Source organism: Schistocerca gregaria, chromosome X (genome assembly GCF_023897955.1).
Source record: "Schistocerca gregaria isolate iqSchGreg1 chromosome X, iqSchGreg1.2, whole genome shotgun sequence".
Classification (NCBI taxonomy): Eukaryota; Metazoa; Arthropoda; class Insecta; order Orthoptera; family Acrididae; genus Schistocerca; species Schistocerca gregaria.
Window position 1 is genome coordinate 855898098 of NC_064931.1, and position 21160 is coordinate 855919257.

At 40.9% G+C, this 21160-nt stretch overlaps 1 long non-coding RNA gene across 1 annotated transcript in view; it reads left to right on the plus strand.

The window, feature by feature from the left end:
* LOC126297878 (uncharacterized) overlaps positions 1-10543 on the plus strand; it is a 151191-nt gene extending 140648 nt beyond the window's left edge. Inside the window, exon 4 of the long non-coding RNA XR_007552581.1 lies at positions 10145-10543. This is a non-coding gene — a long non-coding RNA (uncharacterized LOC126297878). The remainder of the gene's footprint in view (positions 1-10144) is intronic.
* Positions 10544-21160: the final 10617 nt, after the last annotated feature.

Below are 21160 nucleotides of genomic sequence, written 5' to 3' on the forward strand. Positions count from 1 at the left end.
AGGCGGTACAGTGTCAGGTACCAGCATGAGGTAATTCAGCTCGTCACTGAGGTCCGCACCATGCTGCCTCAGTCATATTTTGACCCTAGCAGCGAAATTACCCATGCAGCTAGCTGCCTGCCTGGCTAAGGGTTGAGAAGTGCGTTCGGAGGGTTGTTGACGCAACAGTGTCGTGAATGGAGGTCTTGCTACAGGATACAGGGATTTAGAACACATTTCATTGCTCAAATATATTTTATCCACACTACGTTATAAAAAGTAAGTAGAGTTGTGTGGCATGATTGGCTGGGAGACCCTAAGGAGTAGGTTCAGCCACCTAGTTTGAAAAATTTATTTTCTTTCCTTCGAGCATATAATGGCATCTTTCCTTCGTAGTGTGTGAGAGTTGTGTGTTAATTGTATCTGTTGAGAGCAGATGACTGTTCTAGGCGCTACAGTCTGGAACCGCGCGACCGCTGCGGTCGCAGGTTCGAATCCTGCCTCGGGCATGGATGTGTGTGATGTCCTTAGGTTAGTTAGGTGTAAGTAGTTCTAAGTTCTAGGGGACTGATGACCTCAGATGTTAAGTCCCATAGTGCTCAGAGACATTTTTTTTACTAATTTTAGAACTTGATTGAACGGGACCAGAAGCGACTGGAGTTGTCTTTCTTTCAATTTCTTCCTGTATTTAACTGTTCTGCCATTTCATCTCTCTCTTCCGCCTTAAGTGACTGATTTAGTTTCTTTGTGGTTAACACAGAAGATTTTAGGTGTTATTCTATAGTGGCGTCCACTGGAGTGGACGTTTCTGAGCGTTATTCATCCTCTTGCTAAGCCATTCACGAGGGTCGACGACTTTTCATTCTATAGTGGCGGTGAAAGACTTCTCAGAATAGCTGGCACGGAGTCAGCTCAAGCTGCCACCGTAGTCATTGAGCTCACGTCACTTGTACGCCAGGAATAAAATCAGTCTCGATACTTTTTGGACGGACGTTGCTTTTATCTGTCACGGTGATGATGTTTCAGGTGTGATATTGTGGGTCTTGGCAGCGCTTTTCAGGTAATGACAGAACATAAGGTCACACCAGAAGACGCAACACAGTAATCATAATGCATATACGGATCAAAACTGCAAAGCAACGATTAATAGTTGCAGTCATGGTGAGCTGCTCACGACCGTCAGAAGTCTACAGTCTGGAGGGATAAAACGTCTCGTGTTCTCAAGCAAGAAGTACGAAATTATGAAGGAAACATTACAAAGGAGAGTTTTATGTCCATAATAGATAAATCCAGATTTCAACTAGAACAATCCGATATTCTTATGCCACTTATTAAGTTTACGTTGAGAAGTGACACTATATGAATTAGTTTGTATTATTTAATTATGTGTTCAGTTTTTTTAAATGGATAACTGAAAGATGCATGGCTTCTCAGCTAACTCATTAAAAATTTTCTTTAATTCGATACGTAGAATGATGACTGTAACGTGCTAATATCTATAAAAAAGGGAATTACTTTACAATCTTACTGCACCATATGTTAAGAAAAAGAATAAAGGATCTACGTTATAACATGTCTGGAGGGTACTGCCAGCTCAGCAGAACGTGTGCTTTCGATTTTTCGACTGACGTGCAGGCTTTCCCAAATAGCAGCATGTTAGAGCCGTCTAAAAGTTTTACAACTTCTGTTCTTAAAATGACGTGCAACATAGTTCAACGACATAGGGCGGAATTAGGATACTCGACTCGTACTGGGATCCGGTCCCATTTGACTAGTACGATTTAGATAGTCTCTAGTTTACTAACCACGCTAATCGTTTGCACAAATATTTCATTGGATGCTGAATGTGAGACTCTAACCTATGGCCACATTCCCTGAAATCGTGCTTCAAACACTATAATTCGAAATGCAGTTGTTTCTGCCTGACAATATCCACATGCTTTCACAATGAAGTACCCCAAGATAAATTATATGCGTGTGCAGACAACTGAAGTGTAATCGAACTTATTAAATTGGGATATCTTCTATCCTTTGTAATCATCAATCGAGCAGCTGAGTTTAAAATTTGCAGTTTATGAAGTACTTTTCGACTAACACGTATGAAATAAATCATTGTGTTTTTAGATACTTCAATAACGGTCTTAGTCCGGGTCATGTAGCATCGTATTTGAATAAAGCCACTGAATACTCCTTTTATATTTTGATTCGTTCCTCCAGGGTTACGAGAGGCGTATTTAGTTGGCGTTCGTTTACGGAAAGAAACAGTGTGGTCATGTCAGCAGTGGGAGCTGGCGTTGCTGCTGGCAACGGAAGAAACCGTCCGCTGGGAACGCGTAGCCCCAGGCAGGCGATATTCTCTCCCTCGGACTCAGCCGCCCTCCACACACACACACACACACACACACACACACACACACACCTATTGACGCTCTCGCCACCCAACCCCGAGGAGGCAAAAAATGCTGTAGGGGTGTTTTTATATACCAACAGCGGTCCGGAGGTCCTGCAACCCGTGGGGCTCCTAGCCACAGCACAACGAGAATCGGCGTTTTCCAGAGAGAGTGGAATGCAACTATACTTTCCGTTAGTTCCGTAAATCGTTTGACATCGGTACCGTCTGCGTCTATAGTCCTTTGCATGTGAACCTTGTATTTGACTAGCCCTTTTGTTAAAGAATAGTGTAACACGAGACTGTGTTATATTGATATAATGTATGTTTCAATTAATAGAGAAAGCGTCTGTATTCCGTTCAATTGTCTCGGATACGTAAATAATATCCCTTTAACGTGAAATGTGTTGGTTACGATCAACAGGCTACCGAAAATGAGTAGAATAACAGACCAACATTTTACTTTGCAGCAGAAAACGGCAAAGTATTCTCGGAAAGACTGTGCATATTAATCCGGCGTGTCTGAGGTTTTAAAGGTTCAAGCATTCTTAATGCGTGTTAGTGTGGTGACGCAACTGTATACACTAAACGTTTACTTCACCCCTTCTCACACAAGAAGGTGATCCAACAGTTATCATCCCCGGAACCTGGCGGGATTTGCAGCGGAATCACTGAATGCAACGCATACCATAGAGAAATCTCCGAATACTCCGTGTGAAGCACCTATTTTCTACATCATTCATGAAAAAGCCATACCACAGTGGCCGGTTGAAGGTAGTGGCGCGGCCCGGAGCATTGATGCAATACGGGTTCCCTCTTCAGCAAAGTGCACTTTCTTTAAATTTTTATATTGTTTACATAAAATCTGTGAATATGACGTCAAACAAAATTTTATTCCGCCAATCTAAACTCTAGGAGATGGTACACAATCTGATTTGTGTACTATTATGTGAACAACGTAGTATACAAGAGATTAGAAACAGTCTGATGAGCTTCTAAGGACGTTGCAGAGTAGTTTGTGCTGGGAAATAATTTTTAAGAAAAGTATTCAATATATATGTTTTCGTGTTAATTAGCACTGAAGTTAGCCAGTTGCAAGTGGAAATTCAAGCGGCCCGGCAGATACAATCAGTGTCGTTAGTGTCACAGCGTAGATGATAGCGCCGAGACTGCAGTCTTTGGTTCAGGTTTAATCCTTACAACTGCCCCATATCCAGTTTCTTATCGCTCTCTTTGTCGGTTTTAGGAAACCAAACGAAGTACACGTTTGGCGAGACCGTCTCTGGCAGGCCACTTGAATTTGCACACGCAACGTCTTGCTTGGCTAACATCAATATTAATTAACTCGGGAACGGTGTAACGTTTCAGTTCTTTTTTTTTAACAATTATTTCTCAGCACAAACTACTTTGCAACACCCTTGCAAGATTTTCAGTCTGTTTCTGACCACCTTGTATACGAGTCAAAACGTTAAAACTACACGCCATTATTGAATTTTTTTTGCTCCATTAAAATAACACAGAAGAACCACTATTTGGACAAGTTAATAGTTAACTGACAACTCGTGTTTAGTGTAAATTCCAAACAAGAAAAGTAACTCACCGGTTTGACTATGCACTAATGATTCAGGAGTGTCATGTTGCGCCGGTCGGTGTGGCCGAGCGGTTCTAGGCGCTACAGTCTGGAACCGCGCGACCGCTACGGTCGCAGGTTCGAATCCTGCCTCGGGCAGGAATGTGTGTGATGTCCTTAGGTTAGTTAGGTTTCAGTAGTTCTAGGGGACTGATGACCTCAGATGGTAAGTCCCATAGTGCTCAGAGCCACTTGAACCATTTTTTTTTTTTTTTTTTTCATGTCGCGGAGGCGACTGCTATGTCGATTCGGCTCAAGATCGTAAAGAATCGGCTCTACTGGTCAGTCTCAGTATGGTTTTCATGCAGTAGTGAGCTAGATAAGCCTTCCGCCTCACATACGTTTTGTACAAACAGAAAGAACACGAAAAGACATATCTACATTAGAGCACTAAAACGCAGACGCATTTCAACACGTATACATCCGACTGGAGATTTAATCGTTAATCATTATTTAATCAAAGCACGCACACAGAAAGGCAAATCTACAAAAACAAATATAAAAAAATGGAGAGGAATCCGCATTTCTGCAACTTGAGTCATGTCACTCAGCCCTCTCACATGGAATTAGCTCCTCCCCCAACACAATGGTCAACGGGCTTGCCACAGTGGTTGCAACGGTCCCCGTCAGATCACCGAAGTTAAGCGCCGTCGGGCCTGGCTATCACATGGATGGATGGCCCTTCAGGTGTGCCAAGCGCTGTTGGCGAGCGGGGTTCACTCAGCCCTTGTGAAGCTACTTGACTTCAAGTAGCGGCTACGGTCACGAAAACTGACAACGGCCGGGAGAGCGGAGTGCTAACCTCATGCCGCTCCATGTCCTCATACAGTGACGCCTATCGACTGAGGACGACACGGCAGTCGGTCGGTACCGTTCAGCCTTGCCAGGCCTGTTCGGACGGAGTCCAATGCAATGTCATATTCTGGCGTCGTTCCCCAAACTTTTTCTGACGTTAAAATTTTGATTTTTAGAGCCGAAGTCTTCACATCATTCTTATGACTACTGATATTAAATGGAAAGTTATGATGGTCACTAAGGCGACAGGCTGTTACCAGTTTCTTTGACAAATAACAAATAATGCAAACAAAACGCCTTAATCTCTGCATCTACATACATATTCGAAAAGCCTTCCTACGGTACATGGTGGAGGGTACCTTGCACCACGGTTAGGCGTTCCCTTTCCTGTTCCACTCAAAACAGAACGAGGGAAAAAACGGGTGCCTATTTTTTCCGTACGTCCCCTGTTTTCTCATATCTTGCCTTCGCGGCCCTTACATGACATGTGCATTGATGGCAGAAGAATCGTTCTTCAGTCTGTCGCAAATGCCAATTCTCTAAACTTTCTCAATAGTGTTTCGAGAAAATAACGTTTTCTTCCCTCCAGCGATTCCTATTTGGCATTCTGTTGCGAATAACCACACAAAGCTGGAACTTGACTGCCATGTCATACATACGGACCACATATTCGCACAGCAATAAGTGTAATCGTGAATTGTGTAAATGATGGAACCATTTTAACCACCGTAGGTGGTCAGAAATCAGGGATAGCATTGTAAAATTAGGGACATGTTGCATTAACCATGAAATATTTTAATAGTCTCGCTCAAGGTAGGAACTAATTGCAGAGTAATAACTTTGGCAGCTTCGTGTGGTTATTTACAACAAATTGTCTTTCACGCAAGGTGCGCAGCACTATTTTAAGAATGTATTCCAGTTTGAGATCACGAAGCATTTCCACAATCCTCCCGTGATGATAGACTCTACCGGTCACAAATCTAGCACCTCATTATCCCTCTAAAACAAAAGATATTTTTGGGACGTGCCCTGTGAGCTAAATCGAGACTCGCACAACGATATACATACTTTAAATTTCAGTGGCAACACAGGATGACGGTCTCCTCAACATTTGATAGTGACATTAATAGGTAAGTTTGCCTAGCCAAGCGCAAAATTATGTAATTAATGAAAACATTTATTAGACGTAGCTGCCTGGTTGAACAATACTGTGTAATTTTATTTTGCAAGATTAATATAATCCTTACGAGATCCCAATAAAGGGTAACTGTTAGAAGATATCAGACCAAAATTATCAACACAAACTGCCACATGGCCGAGGGAGAGAGTTCAAATTTTACTATCCAGTCTCGATCCATCACGTCGTAAAGGAATGCAAATTTGCCAAATATCAAATTATAACATTCTTGCAGGGCGAATAAAGTAATGTAACCAGCCGCAGGCAGAAGTCCACCTACTCATTTTCAGCCACTTTCAATCCTTGTGTTCCACCTTTGAAATCACAGCTGATGGAATAAACGATGGCTGCAGGTGTACCAGGGTCACCACATAATAGCACAGCAAAACCATAACGTATTGGTATGCCCGCAGTCCGCCACCATATCTGCTCTAACGAAGGAACCGTTATTAAGGAAAATTCACTCTGCCTTGCTTTAGAGATATTAAAACAATTGTCCAAGTGTACACAGACAATGTGATTGCCATTATGCACAACTTATAAGGTATAACAGACATTCAGAAGTTTATCAACGGATACGAACAACGAAACAGGGAGGCGCTACTCAACATGAATAAACCGACTGTGATAGCGTTTGGCAGGAACCTCAATGTCAGTACCATCCAGTGGGGTCATCACGTAACGTAACGGAAGCAGCTAGAGTGAAAAAATAGTCTGCAGTCGCAAACTATGTGGTTAATAATACAATTTAGGCTTTCACGACCCTTGTTTACTTATGTAAGACTTCCGGCTTTTTACCAGTTGGAAATTGGAAAAGTAGAGCACATCTAGCTGGCACTGAGATCAGGGAAAAGAAAATGAATAGATTAGATGGTATACAGAGAGCACTCTTCGTTAATGGATACGTCTTTACGCAGTTGCAGACTGTTGCAGCAATTTACTCTCCACCGAATATAATACCACGGAGTATTTCTGCGGAAGCGACATGTCGTGTTTGGAGGACTAAGATAACTCTCGCATAATGTCAACGCCATTTTACACTAAATTCTCACAGCAACAGAGAACTCCATCATGCAGCCATTGTTTCTAATAATGCAGCCGTAGAGCCTCTCACAACGATTAATGGGATTACAATATTACAATACGTATTGCTTAGAGCAGAGCTAAACAGGATCCAATTCATACTTTTAACAACTTCTCTTCTACTAAACGTTCAGATAACGAAATACCTAGCAAGGAACTGGAAGAATGGGTGCAGCAATGCAATTAACCGATACTCCCATTGAACGTTCACAGTGATTACTATGATATGGTAACATAATGAAAAATCAAGAAGTTCTTCAAAATCCATTTAGCCATGTCGTCATATTGTGATTGTGACAAGTGTCAGACAGTCGCCCCGTTGAACAATTTATTTACTTACGTGGAATAATGTCAGATCTGCAATTAGAAAAGTTGGCCGTCATTACAGTAACCACGCCTAATCGCATACCGATAGACGTCGCTTTGTTCCCGTTGCGTGAAACAATAGTTTCGTATGAATTTCGGATATTTTTAACCTACGTTCTATGCATATAAAGTATCCGAACATCGGAGAGTGCCTCTATTATCTGTGCCAACAACATTAGGAAGTTAATTTAAAAACCGAAAGAAGCTGGTCAAATGTTTTGTGAAATGATTTGTTTAAACGTAAGGAATGAAATACACACTCTCAGAAAAAAAAGACGCGTCGTGAAGGAATAATCTGAATGTGACGGAAATTGGTAGATGTGATGTACATGAACAGAAAAACAAATCATTACAATTTCAGAAGATTGTTCAAATGGCTCTAAGCACTATGGGACTTAACATCTGATGTCATCAGTCCCCTAAACTTAGAACTAATTAAACCTAACTATCCTAAGGACATGACACACGGCCATGCCCGAGGCAGGATTCGAACCTTCGACCGTAGCAGCAGCACGGTTCCGGACTGAAGCGCATAGAACCTCTCAATTTCAGAACAACTGGATGGTTTATTCAATAAAAAGAGCTTCACAAATTGAGAAAGTCAATAACGTGTTTGCGAGGTTTAATGTTGTACTGTAGAATAACGACTTACACATTCTTCAAATGGTCGATTCACAGAATTTTATAAGAATGATCTATTTTTTCCAGTAGTTTAAAAATAATATGCAATAATGCATGGAAAATCCTAAAAAACATGATTATTTTCAATTCGAAACTGTAAACGTTTAATTTTTCCCGAAAAACTTATCTTTAAAGAGGTACTAATATGCAGGCAAGGTACAGAACTTGTAATGTGTACTACTAAGGGGGAGGGGTGCTTTGTGACGACAACAATTTTTTTGAAACACAACTTTAGTTAAGTATTATTGTTGACTTTTCCTCACAACATACTTTGTAAAAAGGTATTAATTCGTAAGTAGGGTCTTGAACCTCAAAATATTGAACATCACATTCATTGTGAAAAGTCATAACTACTACTGAGACTTAAGTTTGTGTGTTAAGTTTAACAGAAAAATTTGAAACATTTTTGGACTTTATTACAATCAATAAATATTTTTTAAAGAATCTGTAACAAAAAGTACCTGACTCGATTAAAATATTTTCAGAAGATGGGCACAAATGAATGATCTATTATTTCCAGTGTTTTAAAAATGCTACACAGCAATGCATTCATAATCCTAAACAATATGATCATTTTCAGTTCAGAACTGCAAACGTTTAATTTTCCAAAAATTGGGTATTGAATCTGACGCAAAGTTTGGGTAATATCATCGATGACATACTGCGTAGTTCGGTGTAATGATGAATGATGATGGGCGACGCATTCGAACGGAATCACTGTTAACGTCCACTATGGAAACCGACAGAGGTACTGGACATGGAATTGTTACAACAGAGGTTCGTGGTCCGTTGCTGCTGTTATTGTTTGTCACTAATTTAAGTGACCCATACTTTTTTAAGCATTACTATTCAGTTAAATATTCAGAACGCGTCACAGTCATTGCATAAGTATTACATAATTCCGATCAAAATCGTATGTACCGTTCTAAAATTATGTTTACCGCCCATTTGAAAGATACAGTTTCGAGAAAAACGCGTTTAAAATTGTGGGTTACATTTTTTGTAGTTAAGTTAAACATACCTCTAATCAGCGATCCCTGGACAATACAGCAATCCTTCCAGATCCAAAAGGAGGTCCTCCTCCTCCTTCGTGGCCATGGTGGTTCTGTGGGCCTCTTTGGTAGCTTCTTTTCATCCGCTGCTCTGCTCGCTCGATATACTTTTAATCTGCTTTTGTGCAGAAATTATAACAGGATGGTCCGACCTCAAATTCTAGCACTCTCATGATTTCCATAACGCCTGTTAGACCGTCACTTTGTTGAAATTACACATGCTGTCACAATTCCCGCGGTGTCGACTACGTTTTTTCCCCGCTGTGAATGGTTTTCGGAGACACTTTTTTACAAATCGGCTTAGAACTTGATAACAAAGTTTCTGGCGAACACGGGATGAACACTGCAAAAAGTACCAAGAAGGTAACCAATTTCAACCTGACCAACCAACAAGTTTGTTACTAGCGAACAATTTCCTCATGTCACTAAACATGGCTAGAGGGTTTGTACAGTGGTTAGCCCACTGGACTCGTATTCAGCAGGACTTGGGTTCAAATCCCTGTGTGGCCATTCAGTGTCAGATTAAAGCATTCCGTATTTCCTCAAATCATTTAAAGCAAATTTCGGAATGGATCGTTTGGAAAAGACATAGCCGATTTTCTTCCACATCCTTCCACATAAAGAGTTTTCCTATCGTCTCTAATGACCTTTTCGTAGATGGAATGTAAGGCCCTAATCTTCCTCTCCTTCCTTAGAATCTGAGGGTGAATACTCAATTTCACAAACTTACAGAAATAAAATAGCGAATTTCTCTACTGATTTGATGTGTGCCTCCAATTCTCCCAATCTCTTGTCTCGTCATTCTATACATCACGGCATGTCTGTGTTCATGCAGACGCTTTGGAGATAGGTAGGTAGGTAGGTAGGTAGAGAGAGAGAGAGAGAGAGAGAGAGAGAGAGAGAGAGAGAGAGAGAGAGAGAGAGAGGATCTGTGTTCGTGTGTAATTTATTTTTTAACTCAGTGACGTGGTCTTTTGGTCTTTTTGTTCCAGGAGGGAAGAAGTGATGGCAAGATCAGATCAGAAGAATGTCTTCCTCTGAAGATGACGCTTATAAGGCGTACAGGATGTTGGGAATCTTCAAGCCGAAAATTTTTATTCTAAATGCAAACCAGCTTCTTTTTACAGATGTCTAGGGCGTAAAGTTTGTTTCAATGTAACCTCTATATTAATTTAGTCCACCGACACTAATAACTACATAGCAAATACAGGGCACCAGTAGGTACTCAGTTATTTTTTTACTTTAAACTTAGTATGTTCTCACGTTATTGTCTCTGAGTTTCAGTAAACCGAAGTCTGTAGAAGCTAATGTGTCACTTCCTACAGAATTTTCTTGAATAAATTTGTTAGCAACTGAAAAATAAATATTCCAGCAATTTTCTTCAAATCTCATCAGACGTTTGATTCATTTCTAGTTAAATTAGAAATTAGTAATAGCAGATACAATGATCTCTAGAGTACAATGGCTTAAACTAGAACAGAAGAGGGCATCGAGGAACTTGTTGGGCCTGCCGGAGCTATGACCAGAGAACAAGCGGTCACTGGCGCCCAAATAAAGAATAGGAACAATTTAAGGAAAAATTAAAGTTGAGAGGAAAAGTGGAAAAACAGAAAAATGCCCCGAATCGATGTATATACTTTTTTATGATATAAGGCACCGCAGACAATCGTAACGCTGTTTACAAGAAAAGCACTTGAAATGAATAGCAGCCTGCCGTTCATAATTTGGACTGAATCTAAAATTACCAAGTACTTGAGAGCTATAGGAGAAAACGAAATGATACACACGCAACACGTCCGAGGGAAGGGAGACATCATCTTGCAAACTATCCACAGCAACATTACTCAATAGTGAAGTTTAGAACCAACAAAACAGACTTCCTTCAGCATTATGTGTATTATCCTCGTGGTAAATAACCTGTAATATGGATATTAACAAACGGCATGCAGCGCAAAATAAAAGTTTAAAATGACTACTTGTAGCTGCACGGAGAGTAAAAATATTACGAACAGCATACATACACACCAGACCAGAAACATTATATGGTTACAAATGATAAAATGCCACGAAAGAAAATTGTTGTGAATGCTGAATACAGCAGACATTTGGAAATTGTAGGGGCATTAAGTCTAAAAATACATAACTAAATGAGCATCGCTAGATGTACACTCCTGGAAATTGAAATAAGAACACCGTGAATTCATTGTCCCAGGAAGGGGAAACTTTATTGACACATTCCCGGGGTCAGATACATCACATGATCACACTGACAGAACGACAGGCACATAGACACAGGCAACAGAGCATGCACAATGTCGGCACTAGTACAGTGTATATCCACCTTTCGCAGCAATTCAGGCTGCTATTCTCCCATGGAGACGATCGTAGAGATGCTGGATGTAGTCCTGTGGAACGGCTTGCCATGCCATTTCCACCTGGCGCCTCAGTTGGACCAGCGTTCGTGCTGGACGTGCAGACCGCGTGAGATGACGCTTCATCCAGTCCCAAACATACTCAATGGGGGACAGATACGGAGATCTTGCTGGCCAGGGTAGTTGACTTACACCTTCCAGAGCACGTTGGGTGGCACGGGATACATGCGGAGGTGCATTGTCCTGTTGGAACAGCAAGTTCCCTTGCCGGTCTAGGAATGGTAGAACGATGGGTTCAGTGACGGTTTGGATGTACCGTGCACTATTCAGTGTCCCCTCGACGATCACCAGAGGTGTACGGCCAGTGTAGGAGATCGCTCCCCACACCATGATGCCGGGTGTTGGCCCTGTGTGCCTCGGTCGTATGCAGTCCTGATTGTGGCGCTCACCTGCACGGCGCCAAACACGCATACGACCATCATTGGCACCAAGGCAGAAGCGACTCTCATCGCTGAAGACGACACGTCTCCATTCGTCCCTCCATTCACGCCTGTCGCGACACCACTGGAGGCGGGCTGCACGATGTTGGGGCGTGAGCGGAAGACGGCCTAACGGTGTGCGGGACCGTAGCCCAGCTTCATGGAGACGGTTGCGAATGGTCCTCGCCGATACACCAGGAGCAACAGTGTCCCTAATTTGCTGGGAAGTGGCGGTGCGGTCCCCTACGGCACTGCGTAGGATCCTACGGTCTTGGCGTGCATCCGTGCGTCGCTGCGGTCCGGTCCCAGGTCGACGGGCACGTGCACCTTCCGCCGACCACTGGCGACAACATCGATGTACTGTGGAGACCTCACGCCCCACGTGTTGAGCAATTCGGCGGTACGTCCACCCGGCCTCCCGCATGCCCACTATACGCCCTCGCTCAAAGTCCGTCAACTGCACATACGGTTCACGTCCACGCTGTCGCGGCATGCTACCAGTGTTAAAGACTGCGAAGGAGCTCCGTATGCCACGGCAAACTGGCTGACACTGACGGCGGCTGTGGACAAATGCTGCGCAGCTAGCGACATTCGACGGCCAACACCGCGATTCCAGGTGTGTCCGCTGTGCCGTGCGTGTGATCATTGCTTGTACAGCCCTCTCGCAGTGTCCGGAGCAAGTATGGTGGGTCTGACACACCGGTGTCAATGTGTTCTTTTTTTCCATTTCCAGGAGTGCACAATTGACTCTCCACTGCATAAAGACTTACACCGTATCGGCAACAGTATGCTGCAAAAAGTCCAATAAGGCAACACCTGTGTTCGACGTATGTTGGCCATTGAATAGTTCAGAACATTGCCTGGCAGGCGTAGGCACTAGCTTAATAATACTAAAATCTAGCAACTACCTGTTACAAAAACTCACTAGAGAAGAAGCAGTGATGTACTGATGTAATGGTTAGCGGCGCTGCCTTCTAAGCAGCAAACCTGGGATCAAGCCCAATTTTAATTCATTGCTTCAACATCCATCATTATCGAAGCTCACCTAACCCTCAGGTACAGGCGGGATTTTTCCATTAAGTACAAAGCTGGGGTGCTAGTCCAGTACCAGAGAGCTTCGGCAATACTGAGCGTTTAAGAAGGGAAAAGTGGGCTGAAAGCGTGAGTAGAATTTTGCTTTAGGGAGGGCATTGGAGTGGAGTAATCAGTGCAGCGGTGGTAACGATATGCTAAGGTGGGGTAGGGGTTAGCAAATCTGCCTGTTAAGCAGGATACCTGGGTTCCAGTCATGGCTGTGGTACAAATTTCAATTCATTTCTTTAACTTCTATCATTATCGAAAATAAAGTTAGACACATGTGTCTCAAGGAAATTTTAATTCCATCAGAATGGTAATAGTTTTTAAATGTGCATACAACATTGCATAACACAGATAAATAATTGTGCAACACAGCCACATGCGTGGTACTAACCAAGCATTTAATTAAACTATTACCTAACAGAATGGATTAATGTCAATAAAAGACACGTAAAACGTTTTTGTGACTATAGTCAGGTGAGTAATAGCTGAACAGAACAGAAAAAATTGAGTACTTGCGCAGAATTAAACAAAAATGAAAAATCTTCACTGCTGAAATTGTCACATTTATGACTATTCTGTTGGTCGTTATGTGTTGTTTTTCAGAAACCCAATGTTAGGTCTCTGTCTGTGAAGGACACCTTCAAGAAGGATCGTAACATTGATATACGATCGATTCACGTCGTAATTCCTGCTGGCAGAAAATTTTCACTACCGCGCACGCCGCCACTTTTTTTAGTGCAATTTGACCATTGTGTGTTGTTTTCAACACCACCTACGAGCAATTTTGGAAGATTTCTTCGTAGTACACACTCTTTCCGTAGCCAAGACTCAGATATAGTTCTCATAGCGTTTAATACTATTGGTGTGTGTGGTAATCTCTGAAAAACTACCGTAGTTTCCCGTCGTGGCTATTAGGACGTGAGTCTTATCAAACAGAACATGGAGGATTTTTCTACACTTCATTATCTGTCTCCTCTCTGAGGCTGCAAGACTGTAGTTACGGCCATGGAATTGAGTTTGAATCGTTCCTCGCAATGTGGAAACAAAATTACTTATTAGCATCAGAAACATTGCATTATACACGAAACCAAAGTTTTGTTTCCGAATGTAAGTGCTCAAGAAAAAGACATAAGATTACAGTATCATAAAGAGGTCCTCTCATATGAGGTAACTTTCGTACTTTTTCTTCAGCAAGGGAGAAATTGTTAATTCCTATCATTACTATCAGTCAGATGATAACGTAATCAAACGTAATTGACTGGAGCTCCTGGAATGTGTCTCTATTAATGTACTTAAGTGGCGCCCAGAGAAAAACGACCAATTGAACTTTCTAAAAGGAGACAACCATCCTCTGTCAACTATTAATTGTTTATTATCTTTGAAAGGACGCAGACGATTATTTTCCTCAACATCAGCTTGTTATCCGTATGTAGCTACATCATCGTTGACTTGTCATTAAAACATAATATACCTTCTTTTTTCAAATCGAATTTTGACCTGCATCATGGCCAGTAGGATGAAATTTTCATAAAGAACAGTTTCTTTCGCGGTTTTTTTTTTACGATTACAGAACAACAATGTTACATGATTCTACCCGCCGTACGAAATGAAGCAGCTTCAGCTGAAACCAAAACAACAAACAGTCAAATTCTCTGCAGCAAAACATATATTCTGCTCTGTGTGGGTGGTGTGTGAGGTAGTGAGGTAAAAGTAATGAACTGATATACAAAGTCTACACTGATCGTGAATGGTACTCACTCCTTGTGTATAAGCCTCTTAAAATTTAAGACCTGATTTTCAACACTAGGTTTATCGACACGTAACGTGTCTTTATTCACTCGGTCAACCTAACACTTGTCCGATAGATCAGTAAGAGTTAAATGTAAATGTCGTGCGACTAGGGCCTCCCGTCGGGTAGACCGTTCGCCAGGTGCAAGTCTTTCGTTTTGACGCCACTTCGTAGACTTGATCGTCAATGGGGATGAAATGATGGTTAGGACAACGCAACACCCAGTCCATGAGCGGAGAAAATCTCTCAACTACCGGGGGCGGACACAGTAAGAGTTAAAAGAAAATGAGACTTCGCACACAAATATGTATCTCGTTTGCCGCTCGGGGGACATGCCCTTACTCTGGGAGTAATGTTGCCTAGTGATAGTTTTAGCAGAGACTGTCGGTACATTTGCATGATCAGGACGATGTTAGCAAAGGAGGACAAATGGAATGGCCCGCAAGTATACGTTTTTTCCTTTCCTTCTGATTATGCAACTTAGTTTCTCTCTAGGCTATACAAACTTACTGAAATGGATGGGTCTTGTTTCTCAAACTAGGAAAAGTACTGCAATTTGACAGGGAACTCTATAACCTCATTACACTTATGAATATTTTATGCGTGCTAGTTACTCCTACACCTTGAGTTATTAAGATTTTTTCCTTAAGTCAGAAGCGTTTAGCCGCAGGCAGTGCTTTGTAACTTCATAATAGCAACTCGTAGTCTTATATCAGCTAATGTCAAGATATAAAACAAATCGCTACTGAATGACTCAAGAACAAACGCGTGAACATCTAACCACAAGATATTTCTGAATGGTTACCAGAATCTCGTTTGCAAAATTCTGGGATTTGGTATAGGGTATTGTTATCTACAAATTTCATATATTATTCTGCTAGAGAGATGCTTTGCATTCTTGTCCCAAGATATTCCCTCAGACACATCGATTAGGATGCAATTCCCCCCTTTTTAATGGGGACAAAGTCAGAGCACTCTAATATGTTATGCTTCATGGAGAGATAATGCTCATTTGAAAAAATCTTTAATTCACGCAGATGACAACAAAGATTAAGGAAACGGACTGGATCTTTATGCGTGACAGATTTTTCGATCTGAACGAGAAATATAATATTCTCAGATATATATTTTTTTTTTTTACTGAAAACTATCATGGTGTTCCACATAGCAGGGCATCATTATCATAAAAACGACCTAACAAAAGAAAAGAAGATGCACCACGAAGGAACTATCCGATAGTGGACGGAGATCGGTAGATGTGATGTACATGTACAGGTAAACAAATTATTACAGTTTCAGAAAAATTGGATGGTCCACTCAAGAGAAAGAGCTTCACAAATTGAGTAAGTCAATAACGTAGTGGTCCATATCTGGCGCTTATGGAAGCAAATATCCGACTTGGCATTGATTGACAGAGTTGTTGGATGTACTCCTGAGGGACATCGTGTGGAATTCTGTCCAATTGAAGTGTTAGATCTTCACAATCCCGAGCTGATTGGGGTCTGTGCCCATGATGTGCAAAATACTCTCAACTGGGAGAGACACGGCGACCTTCTTGGTCAACTTAGATTTTGGGAGGCACGAAGACAAGCAACAGAAACTCTTGTTGTCCTCAGGCAGGCCTTATCTTGCTGAAATGTAAGCCCAGGATGGCTTGTCATGAAAGTCAGCAAAATGGAGCATAGAATTTCGTCGACATGTGCCCGTAAGACGCTGTCGCTATATACAGGACTCCTGTAGCAACATCATTTGGGAATGAAACACACTTATACCCCTTTAAGAGTCGCAAATCACATCCTAGCCAACAGGAAAGTGGGAAATATATCGTACGAGATTTTTGGCTATTGTAGTGCTCATTCTCTTAGCTGAACATGGCGTCTCAAGACGAAAAAGAAAAAACTGACCAGTCACCTCCAGTCCAGTCCAGTCCAGTCCAGCGTCGTCTACCGAGCTTACTGTGTACCTAAAGAACCGGCCAGCCGAGAAACCGCCTTAAGAGGACCTAGACGTGAAATTACTGAAATTTTCGATAACCTTTTTCTGTCACCATTTGAAAATCAATTTTATCCCACTTCAAAAAATGTATTTTTTATCTACTTTTCAGTTGTTGATTTGGTCTTAAACGTTCTTTGAACAAATGTCTGAAAACCAGCCACGCTCGTGCGACAGGCAAGAAATATCACCATAAACATTTCTTGCCTGCCACAGTAATGGAAACGATAAAGCCAATATACAGGGCAGGGAGTGTTGGCAGTCCTGCAGCCAGGCGACTAGCGTGAGTTTTGGTGTTCTCGTAAAGATAAGTCATTTTAGATTGTAAAACATATAGTTTAGTACTGATTACGTGGTAAATAGGTGTATTAGTGTGCCTTTTAAGTGTACCATTAATGGTTTCATTTTTCTTTACGTAATACAGCAGAAAACGCGAAAAGATCATATAGTCGCATGTTGTGTTTACGTTTTGCCGCAGCAAATCTATAGAATTTCGTTTAGTTCTTTGCTCTCTCCAGCAATTTAACTGAGCGTACCTCTTCATTATTTAACTAGCATTTCCGCAAAGTAGCGTACAGTTTAAGTTGTTGTTTCAGAAATTTTGCACTGTTGTTTTTGTTTACATACAGTTGCCTATAGGCCAAATTTGTGGAACCATATTTTCGTGTTTATCTGTAATTTAACCGACTTATTCTTAATAAACTATTACGTTTATCATGAGTGAAAAGTGCTTGACTTGCCGTAGAATTGTTAGGTCTGGGCTTTGGTGTGAAGGGTGCTGTAGTTTTTCCCATGTGGGTGACTGTAGTGGCGTGGGAATAGTAAATGAGACTCATCAGTGGTTTTGTAGGATTTATGGTAGAGATAGGAAGATACTAGAACAGTAGGGGAAAATTGCTGCCCTTCAGGCTGAGTTAGACAAGGCCAGGAGAGATCTTGACAGGTTAAGGAGGGAGAAGGGTAAAGAGAGGTGGGAAGTGGCAACAGGCAACAGGAGGAACAGGCCTAGAACTTCGTGTAACAGCTTTATGGTGAGTGTGGAAAATAGATTTGGCCTGATGCTTCAGTTAGAAGCTGGTGAGCCTCAAGCAGTTGCAGGTGTAGACAGGGCACAACAAACTTTCTGCAGCAAATTGAAAAGTAAGAATGTAGGGAGATCAGTAAAGAGAAAGAAAGTGTTGTTGTTAGGTAGTTCCCATGGAAGAGGTGTTGGCCAACTTCTGCAGGATGAACTAGGATCAGAATATCAGATCACCATTGTTTTTTAAACCTAGTGCTGGTCTGCAGCAGGTGACAAAGGATTTAGGATCACTTTGCAAAGACTTCACTAAGGAAGACACCGTGGTTATAGTGGGTGGGGCAGGTAACAGTATTGACAGAAATCCTGCGTACAGTATAGAGTGTGACCTGGCAAAGATTGCATCAGCATCGAAACATACTAGTGTTGAGTTTGTATCTGTTCTTGGCCGCCATGACCGACCTCATTTGAACTCCTCTGTCAAGAGAGTTAATTTGGAGCTGGAATGGCTGCTTATGTCGGGTGTAGGGTCACACATTGGTGTGGGTACTGTTGATTCTCTCAATATGTGGGATTATACTAGGCATGGCCTTCACCTCAACAGGAATGGGAAAGGTAAATTGACGGGGAAAATAGCAGGAAAGTTTAAGGAGGGAGGCACTGTCATGAGTGGTAAAATAGCAGTGGTTATAGGACTCAGAAAAGACCCTTTTTTAGGGTAGGGAGTACAGAAATAAACCAAAATTTAAGAGAGGTTAGAACTGAGACAAACCTTCAGTTTGAGAAAGAAACCAAAAAACATAATTTTAGCTTATTACAGCAGCATAAACAGCTAAGGGTTAAGAATTTTCAACAGTCAACAGATATTTTAACTCTACCCAATTTTAACTCAGTCAATGTGAAATGTCAGCTGCCTTTCTTGGGTCAAAATATTCGAGGACTGAGAAATAAAATTAATCAATTAACTATCTGCATATATGAATTAGAGTCTTCAAACCCAGCTGACATAAACTGCCTCTCTGAACATCATGTGACCACTGGTATAGTACTTTGAAGTGTTACAGCGTTTAGGTTAGCATCTCAGTTTTGTAGATCAGAAATGGAGAAAGTAGGAGTTGCGACATTCATCAGGAACTGTCACAAATTTAAGAACATAGACATTCATAAATTTTGCCTAGAACAGCATATGGAAGCATGTGCAATAGAAGTAGAATTTCACAAAAAATCCTTCATAATACGAGTATTAAGTGTATATCGAGCACCCAGGTAACTTTAATCTGTTTGTAAACTACCTTGAAGCTGTACTGGCCCATTTAACAACCAAAAACAAAGAAATATTGGTTGCTGGTGATTTCAATGTAAATTTCCTTAAAGACTCTGCCAATAAGAACTTATTTGAGTTAGTAACACTATCATTCAACTCAATTCCCACTTTAAAGTTCCCCACTATGTTAGCCAATTGCTCACAAACAGCCATTGATAATAGCTTTATAGAAAAGTCCAATGAACAAAATTATATTACAAAACCAATAGTTAATGGCCTCTCAGACCCATGACATGCAGTTCCTTCTGTTAAGTGTTAATACTGAACAGGATATAAAATCTGTTAAATCTAAGCTCAAGAGGGTAATCAATAAGCCAAAAATTGATTATTTTAGGACACTCCTCAGGGACAGCCAGTGGACTGATGTTTATGGTCCTCAAGGCATGAATGAAAAATATAACACTTTTGCTAACAAAGTGCTTACCTTACTCGTACACTGTTTTCCCCCAAAACTTACCGAGGTTAGAGCAAAGTCTACAAAGAAGCCATGGATTACTCAAGGAATAGGGGTATCTTGTAAAGCAAAAAGAAAACTTTATCTGTCAATCCAAAACAGTTCCTATGTTGATGCTATAGCACATTACAAGAAATACTATAAAATATTAAAGACTGTAATATGGACATCAAAGCAAATATATTACAAGGAAAAGATAGTCATATCAGATAACAAAATAAAGGAAATATGGGATATAGTGGAGGAGGAGACTGGTAGAACCAGACATGAAGAAGAACAAATAGCATTAAGAGTAAACATTATACATTGGTGACATGTGTATAGTGTTGCAGAATTTTTGAACAAACATTTTATAACTGTTACTGACAAAGTGGGGTTGTCAGGTTCGGTAAATGATGCTATGGAATACCTCAGACCAGACATTTCAAGTAACTTCCATAATATGACTTTGACCTTCACTACCCCAGCAGGAATAATGTCCATCATAAAAGCTTTAAAATCAAAAACATCTAGTGGGTATGATGAAATATCAACAAAGTTAATTAAAGAATGTCATTCTGGGCTAAGTAACATATTAAGCTATCTGTGGAACTAATCGTTTATCAGTGGAATATTTCCTGAATGGTTGAAATATGCTGAAGTTAAGCCACTGTTTAAGAAGGGAGATAAAGAAATAGCATCAAATTTCCGTCGAATTTCACTGTTGCCAGCATTCTGAAAAAGTTTAGAAAAACTAATGTACAATCGGCTTTATAACCATCCTATCTCTAATAACATACTGTCAATGTCACAGTTTGGATTTCAGAAGGGTTCTGATGTTGAGAAAGCTATCTACACTTACTTTGAAAATGTGCTTATTTCATTAGACAAAAAATTGGAGGCAACTGGTATATTTTGTGATCTGTCAAAGGCATTTGACTGTGTAAATCGCATTATCCTTATAAATAAATTAGAATATTATAGTGTAACAGGAAATGCTGCAAAATGATTCAAATCTTATATCTCTGTCAGGAAACAAAGGGTGTTATTAGGTAAGAGACATGTATCAAGCTATCAGGCACCATCCAACTGGGAACTAATTACATGTGGGGTCCCACAAGGTTCCATTTTAGGGCCATTACCTTTTCTTGTGTATATCAATTACCTTTCATCAGTAACATTACCAGATGCCAAGTTCGTTTTGTTTGCTGATGATACAAACATTTCAATAAATAGCAAATCAAGTGTAATCTTAGAAAGATCAGCTAATAAAATATTTGTTGGCATTAATCACTGGTTCCTAGGCAATTCTTTGTCACTAAACTTTGAAAAAACACACTACATGGAGTTCAGAACTTGTAAGGGGTAACACACAAGTATATGCCTAACATACGATGACAAGCAGACAGAAGAAGTGGACAGTGTTAAATTCTTGGGATTACAGTTTGATAATAAATTCAACTGGGAGGAGCACACCACAGAATTGCTGAAGCGTCTTAACAAATCTCTATTTGCAATGCG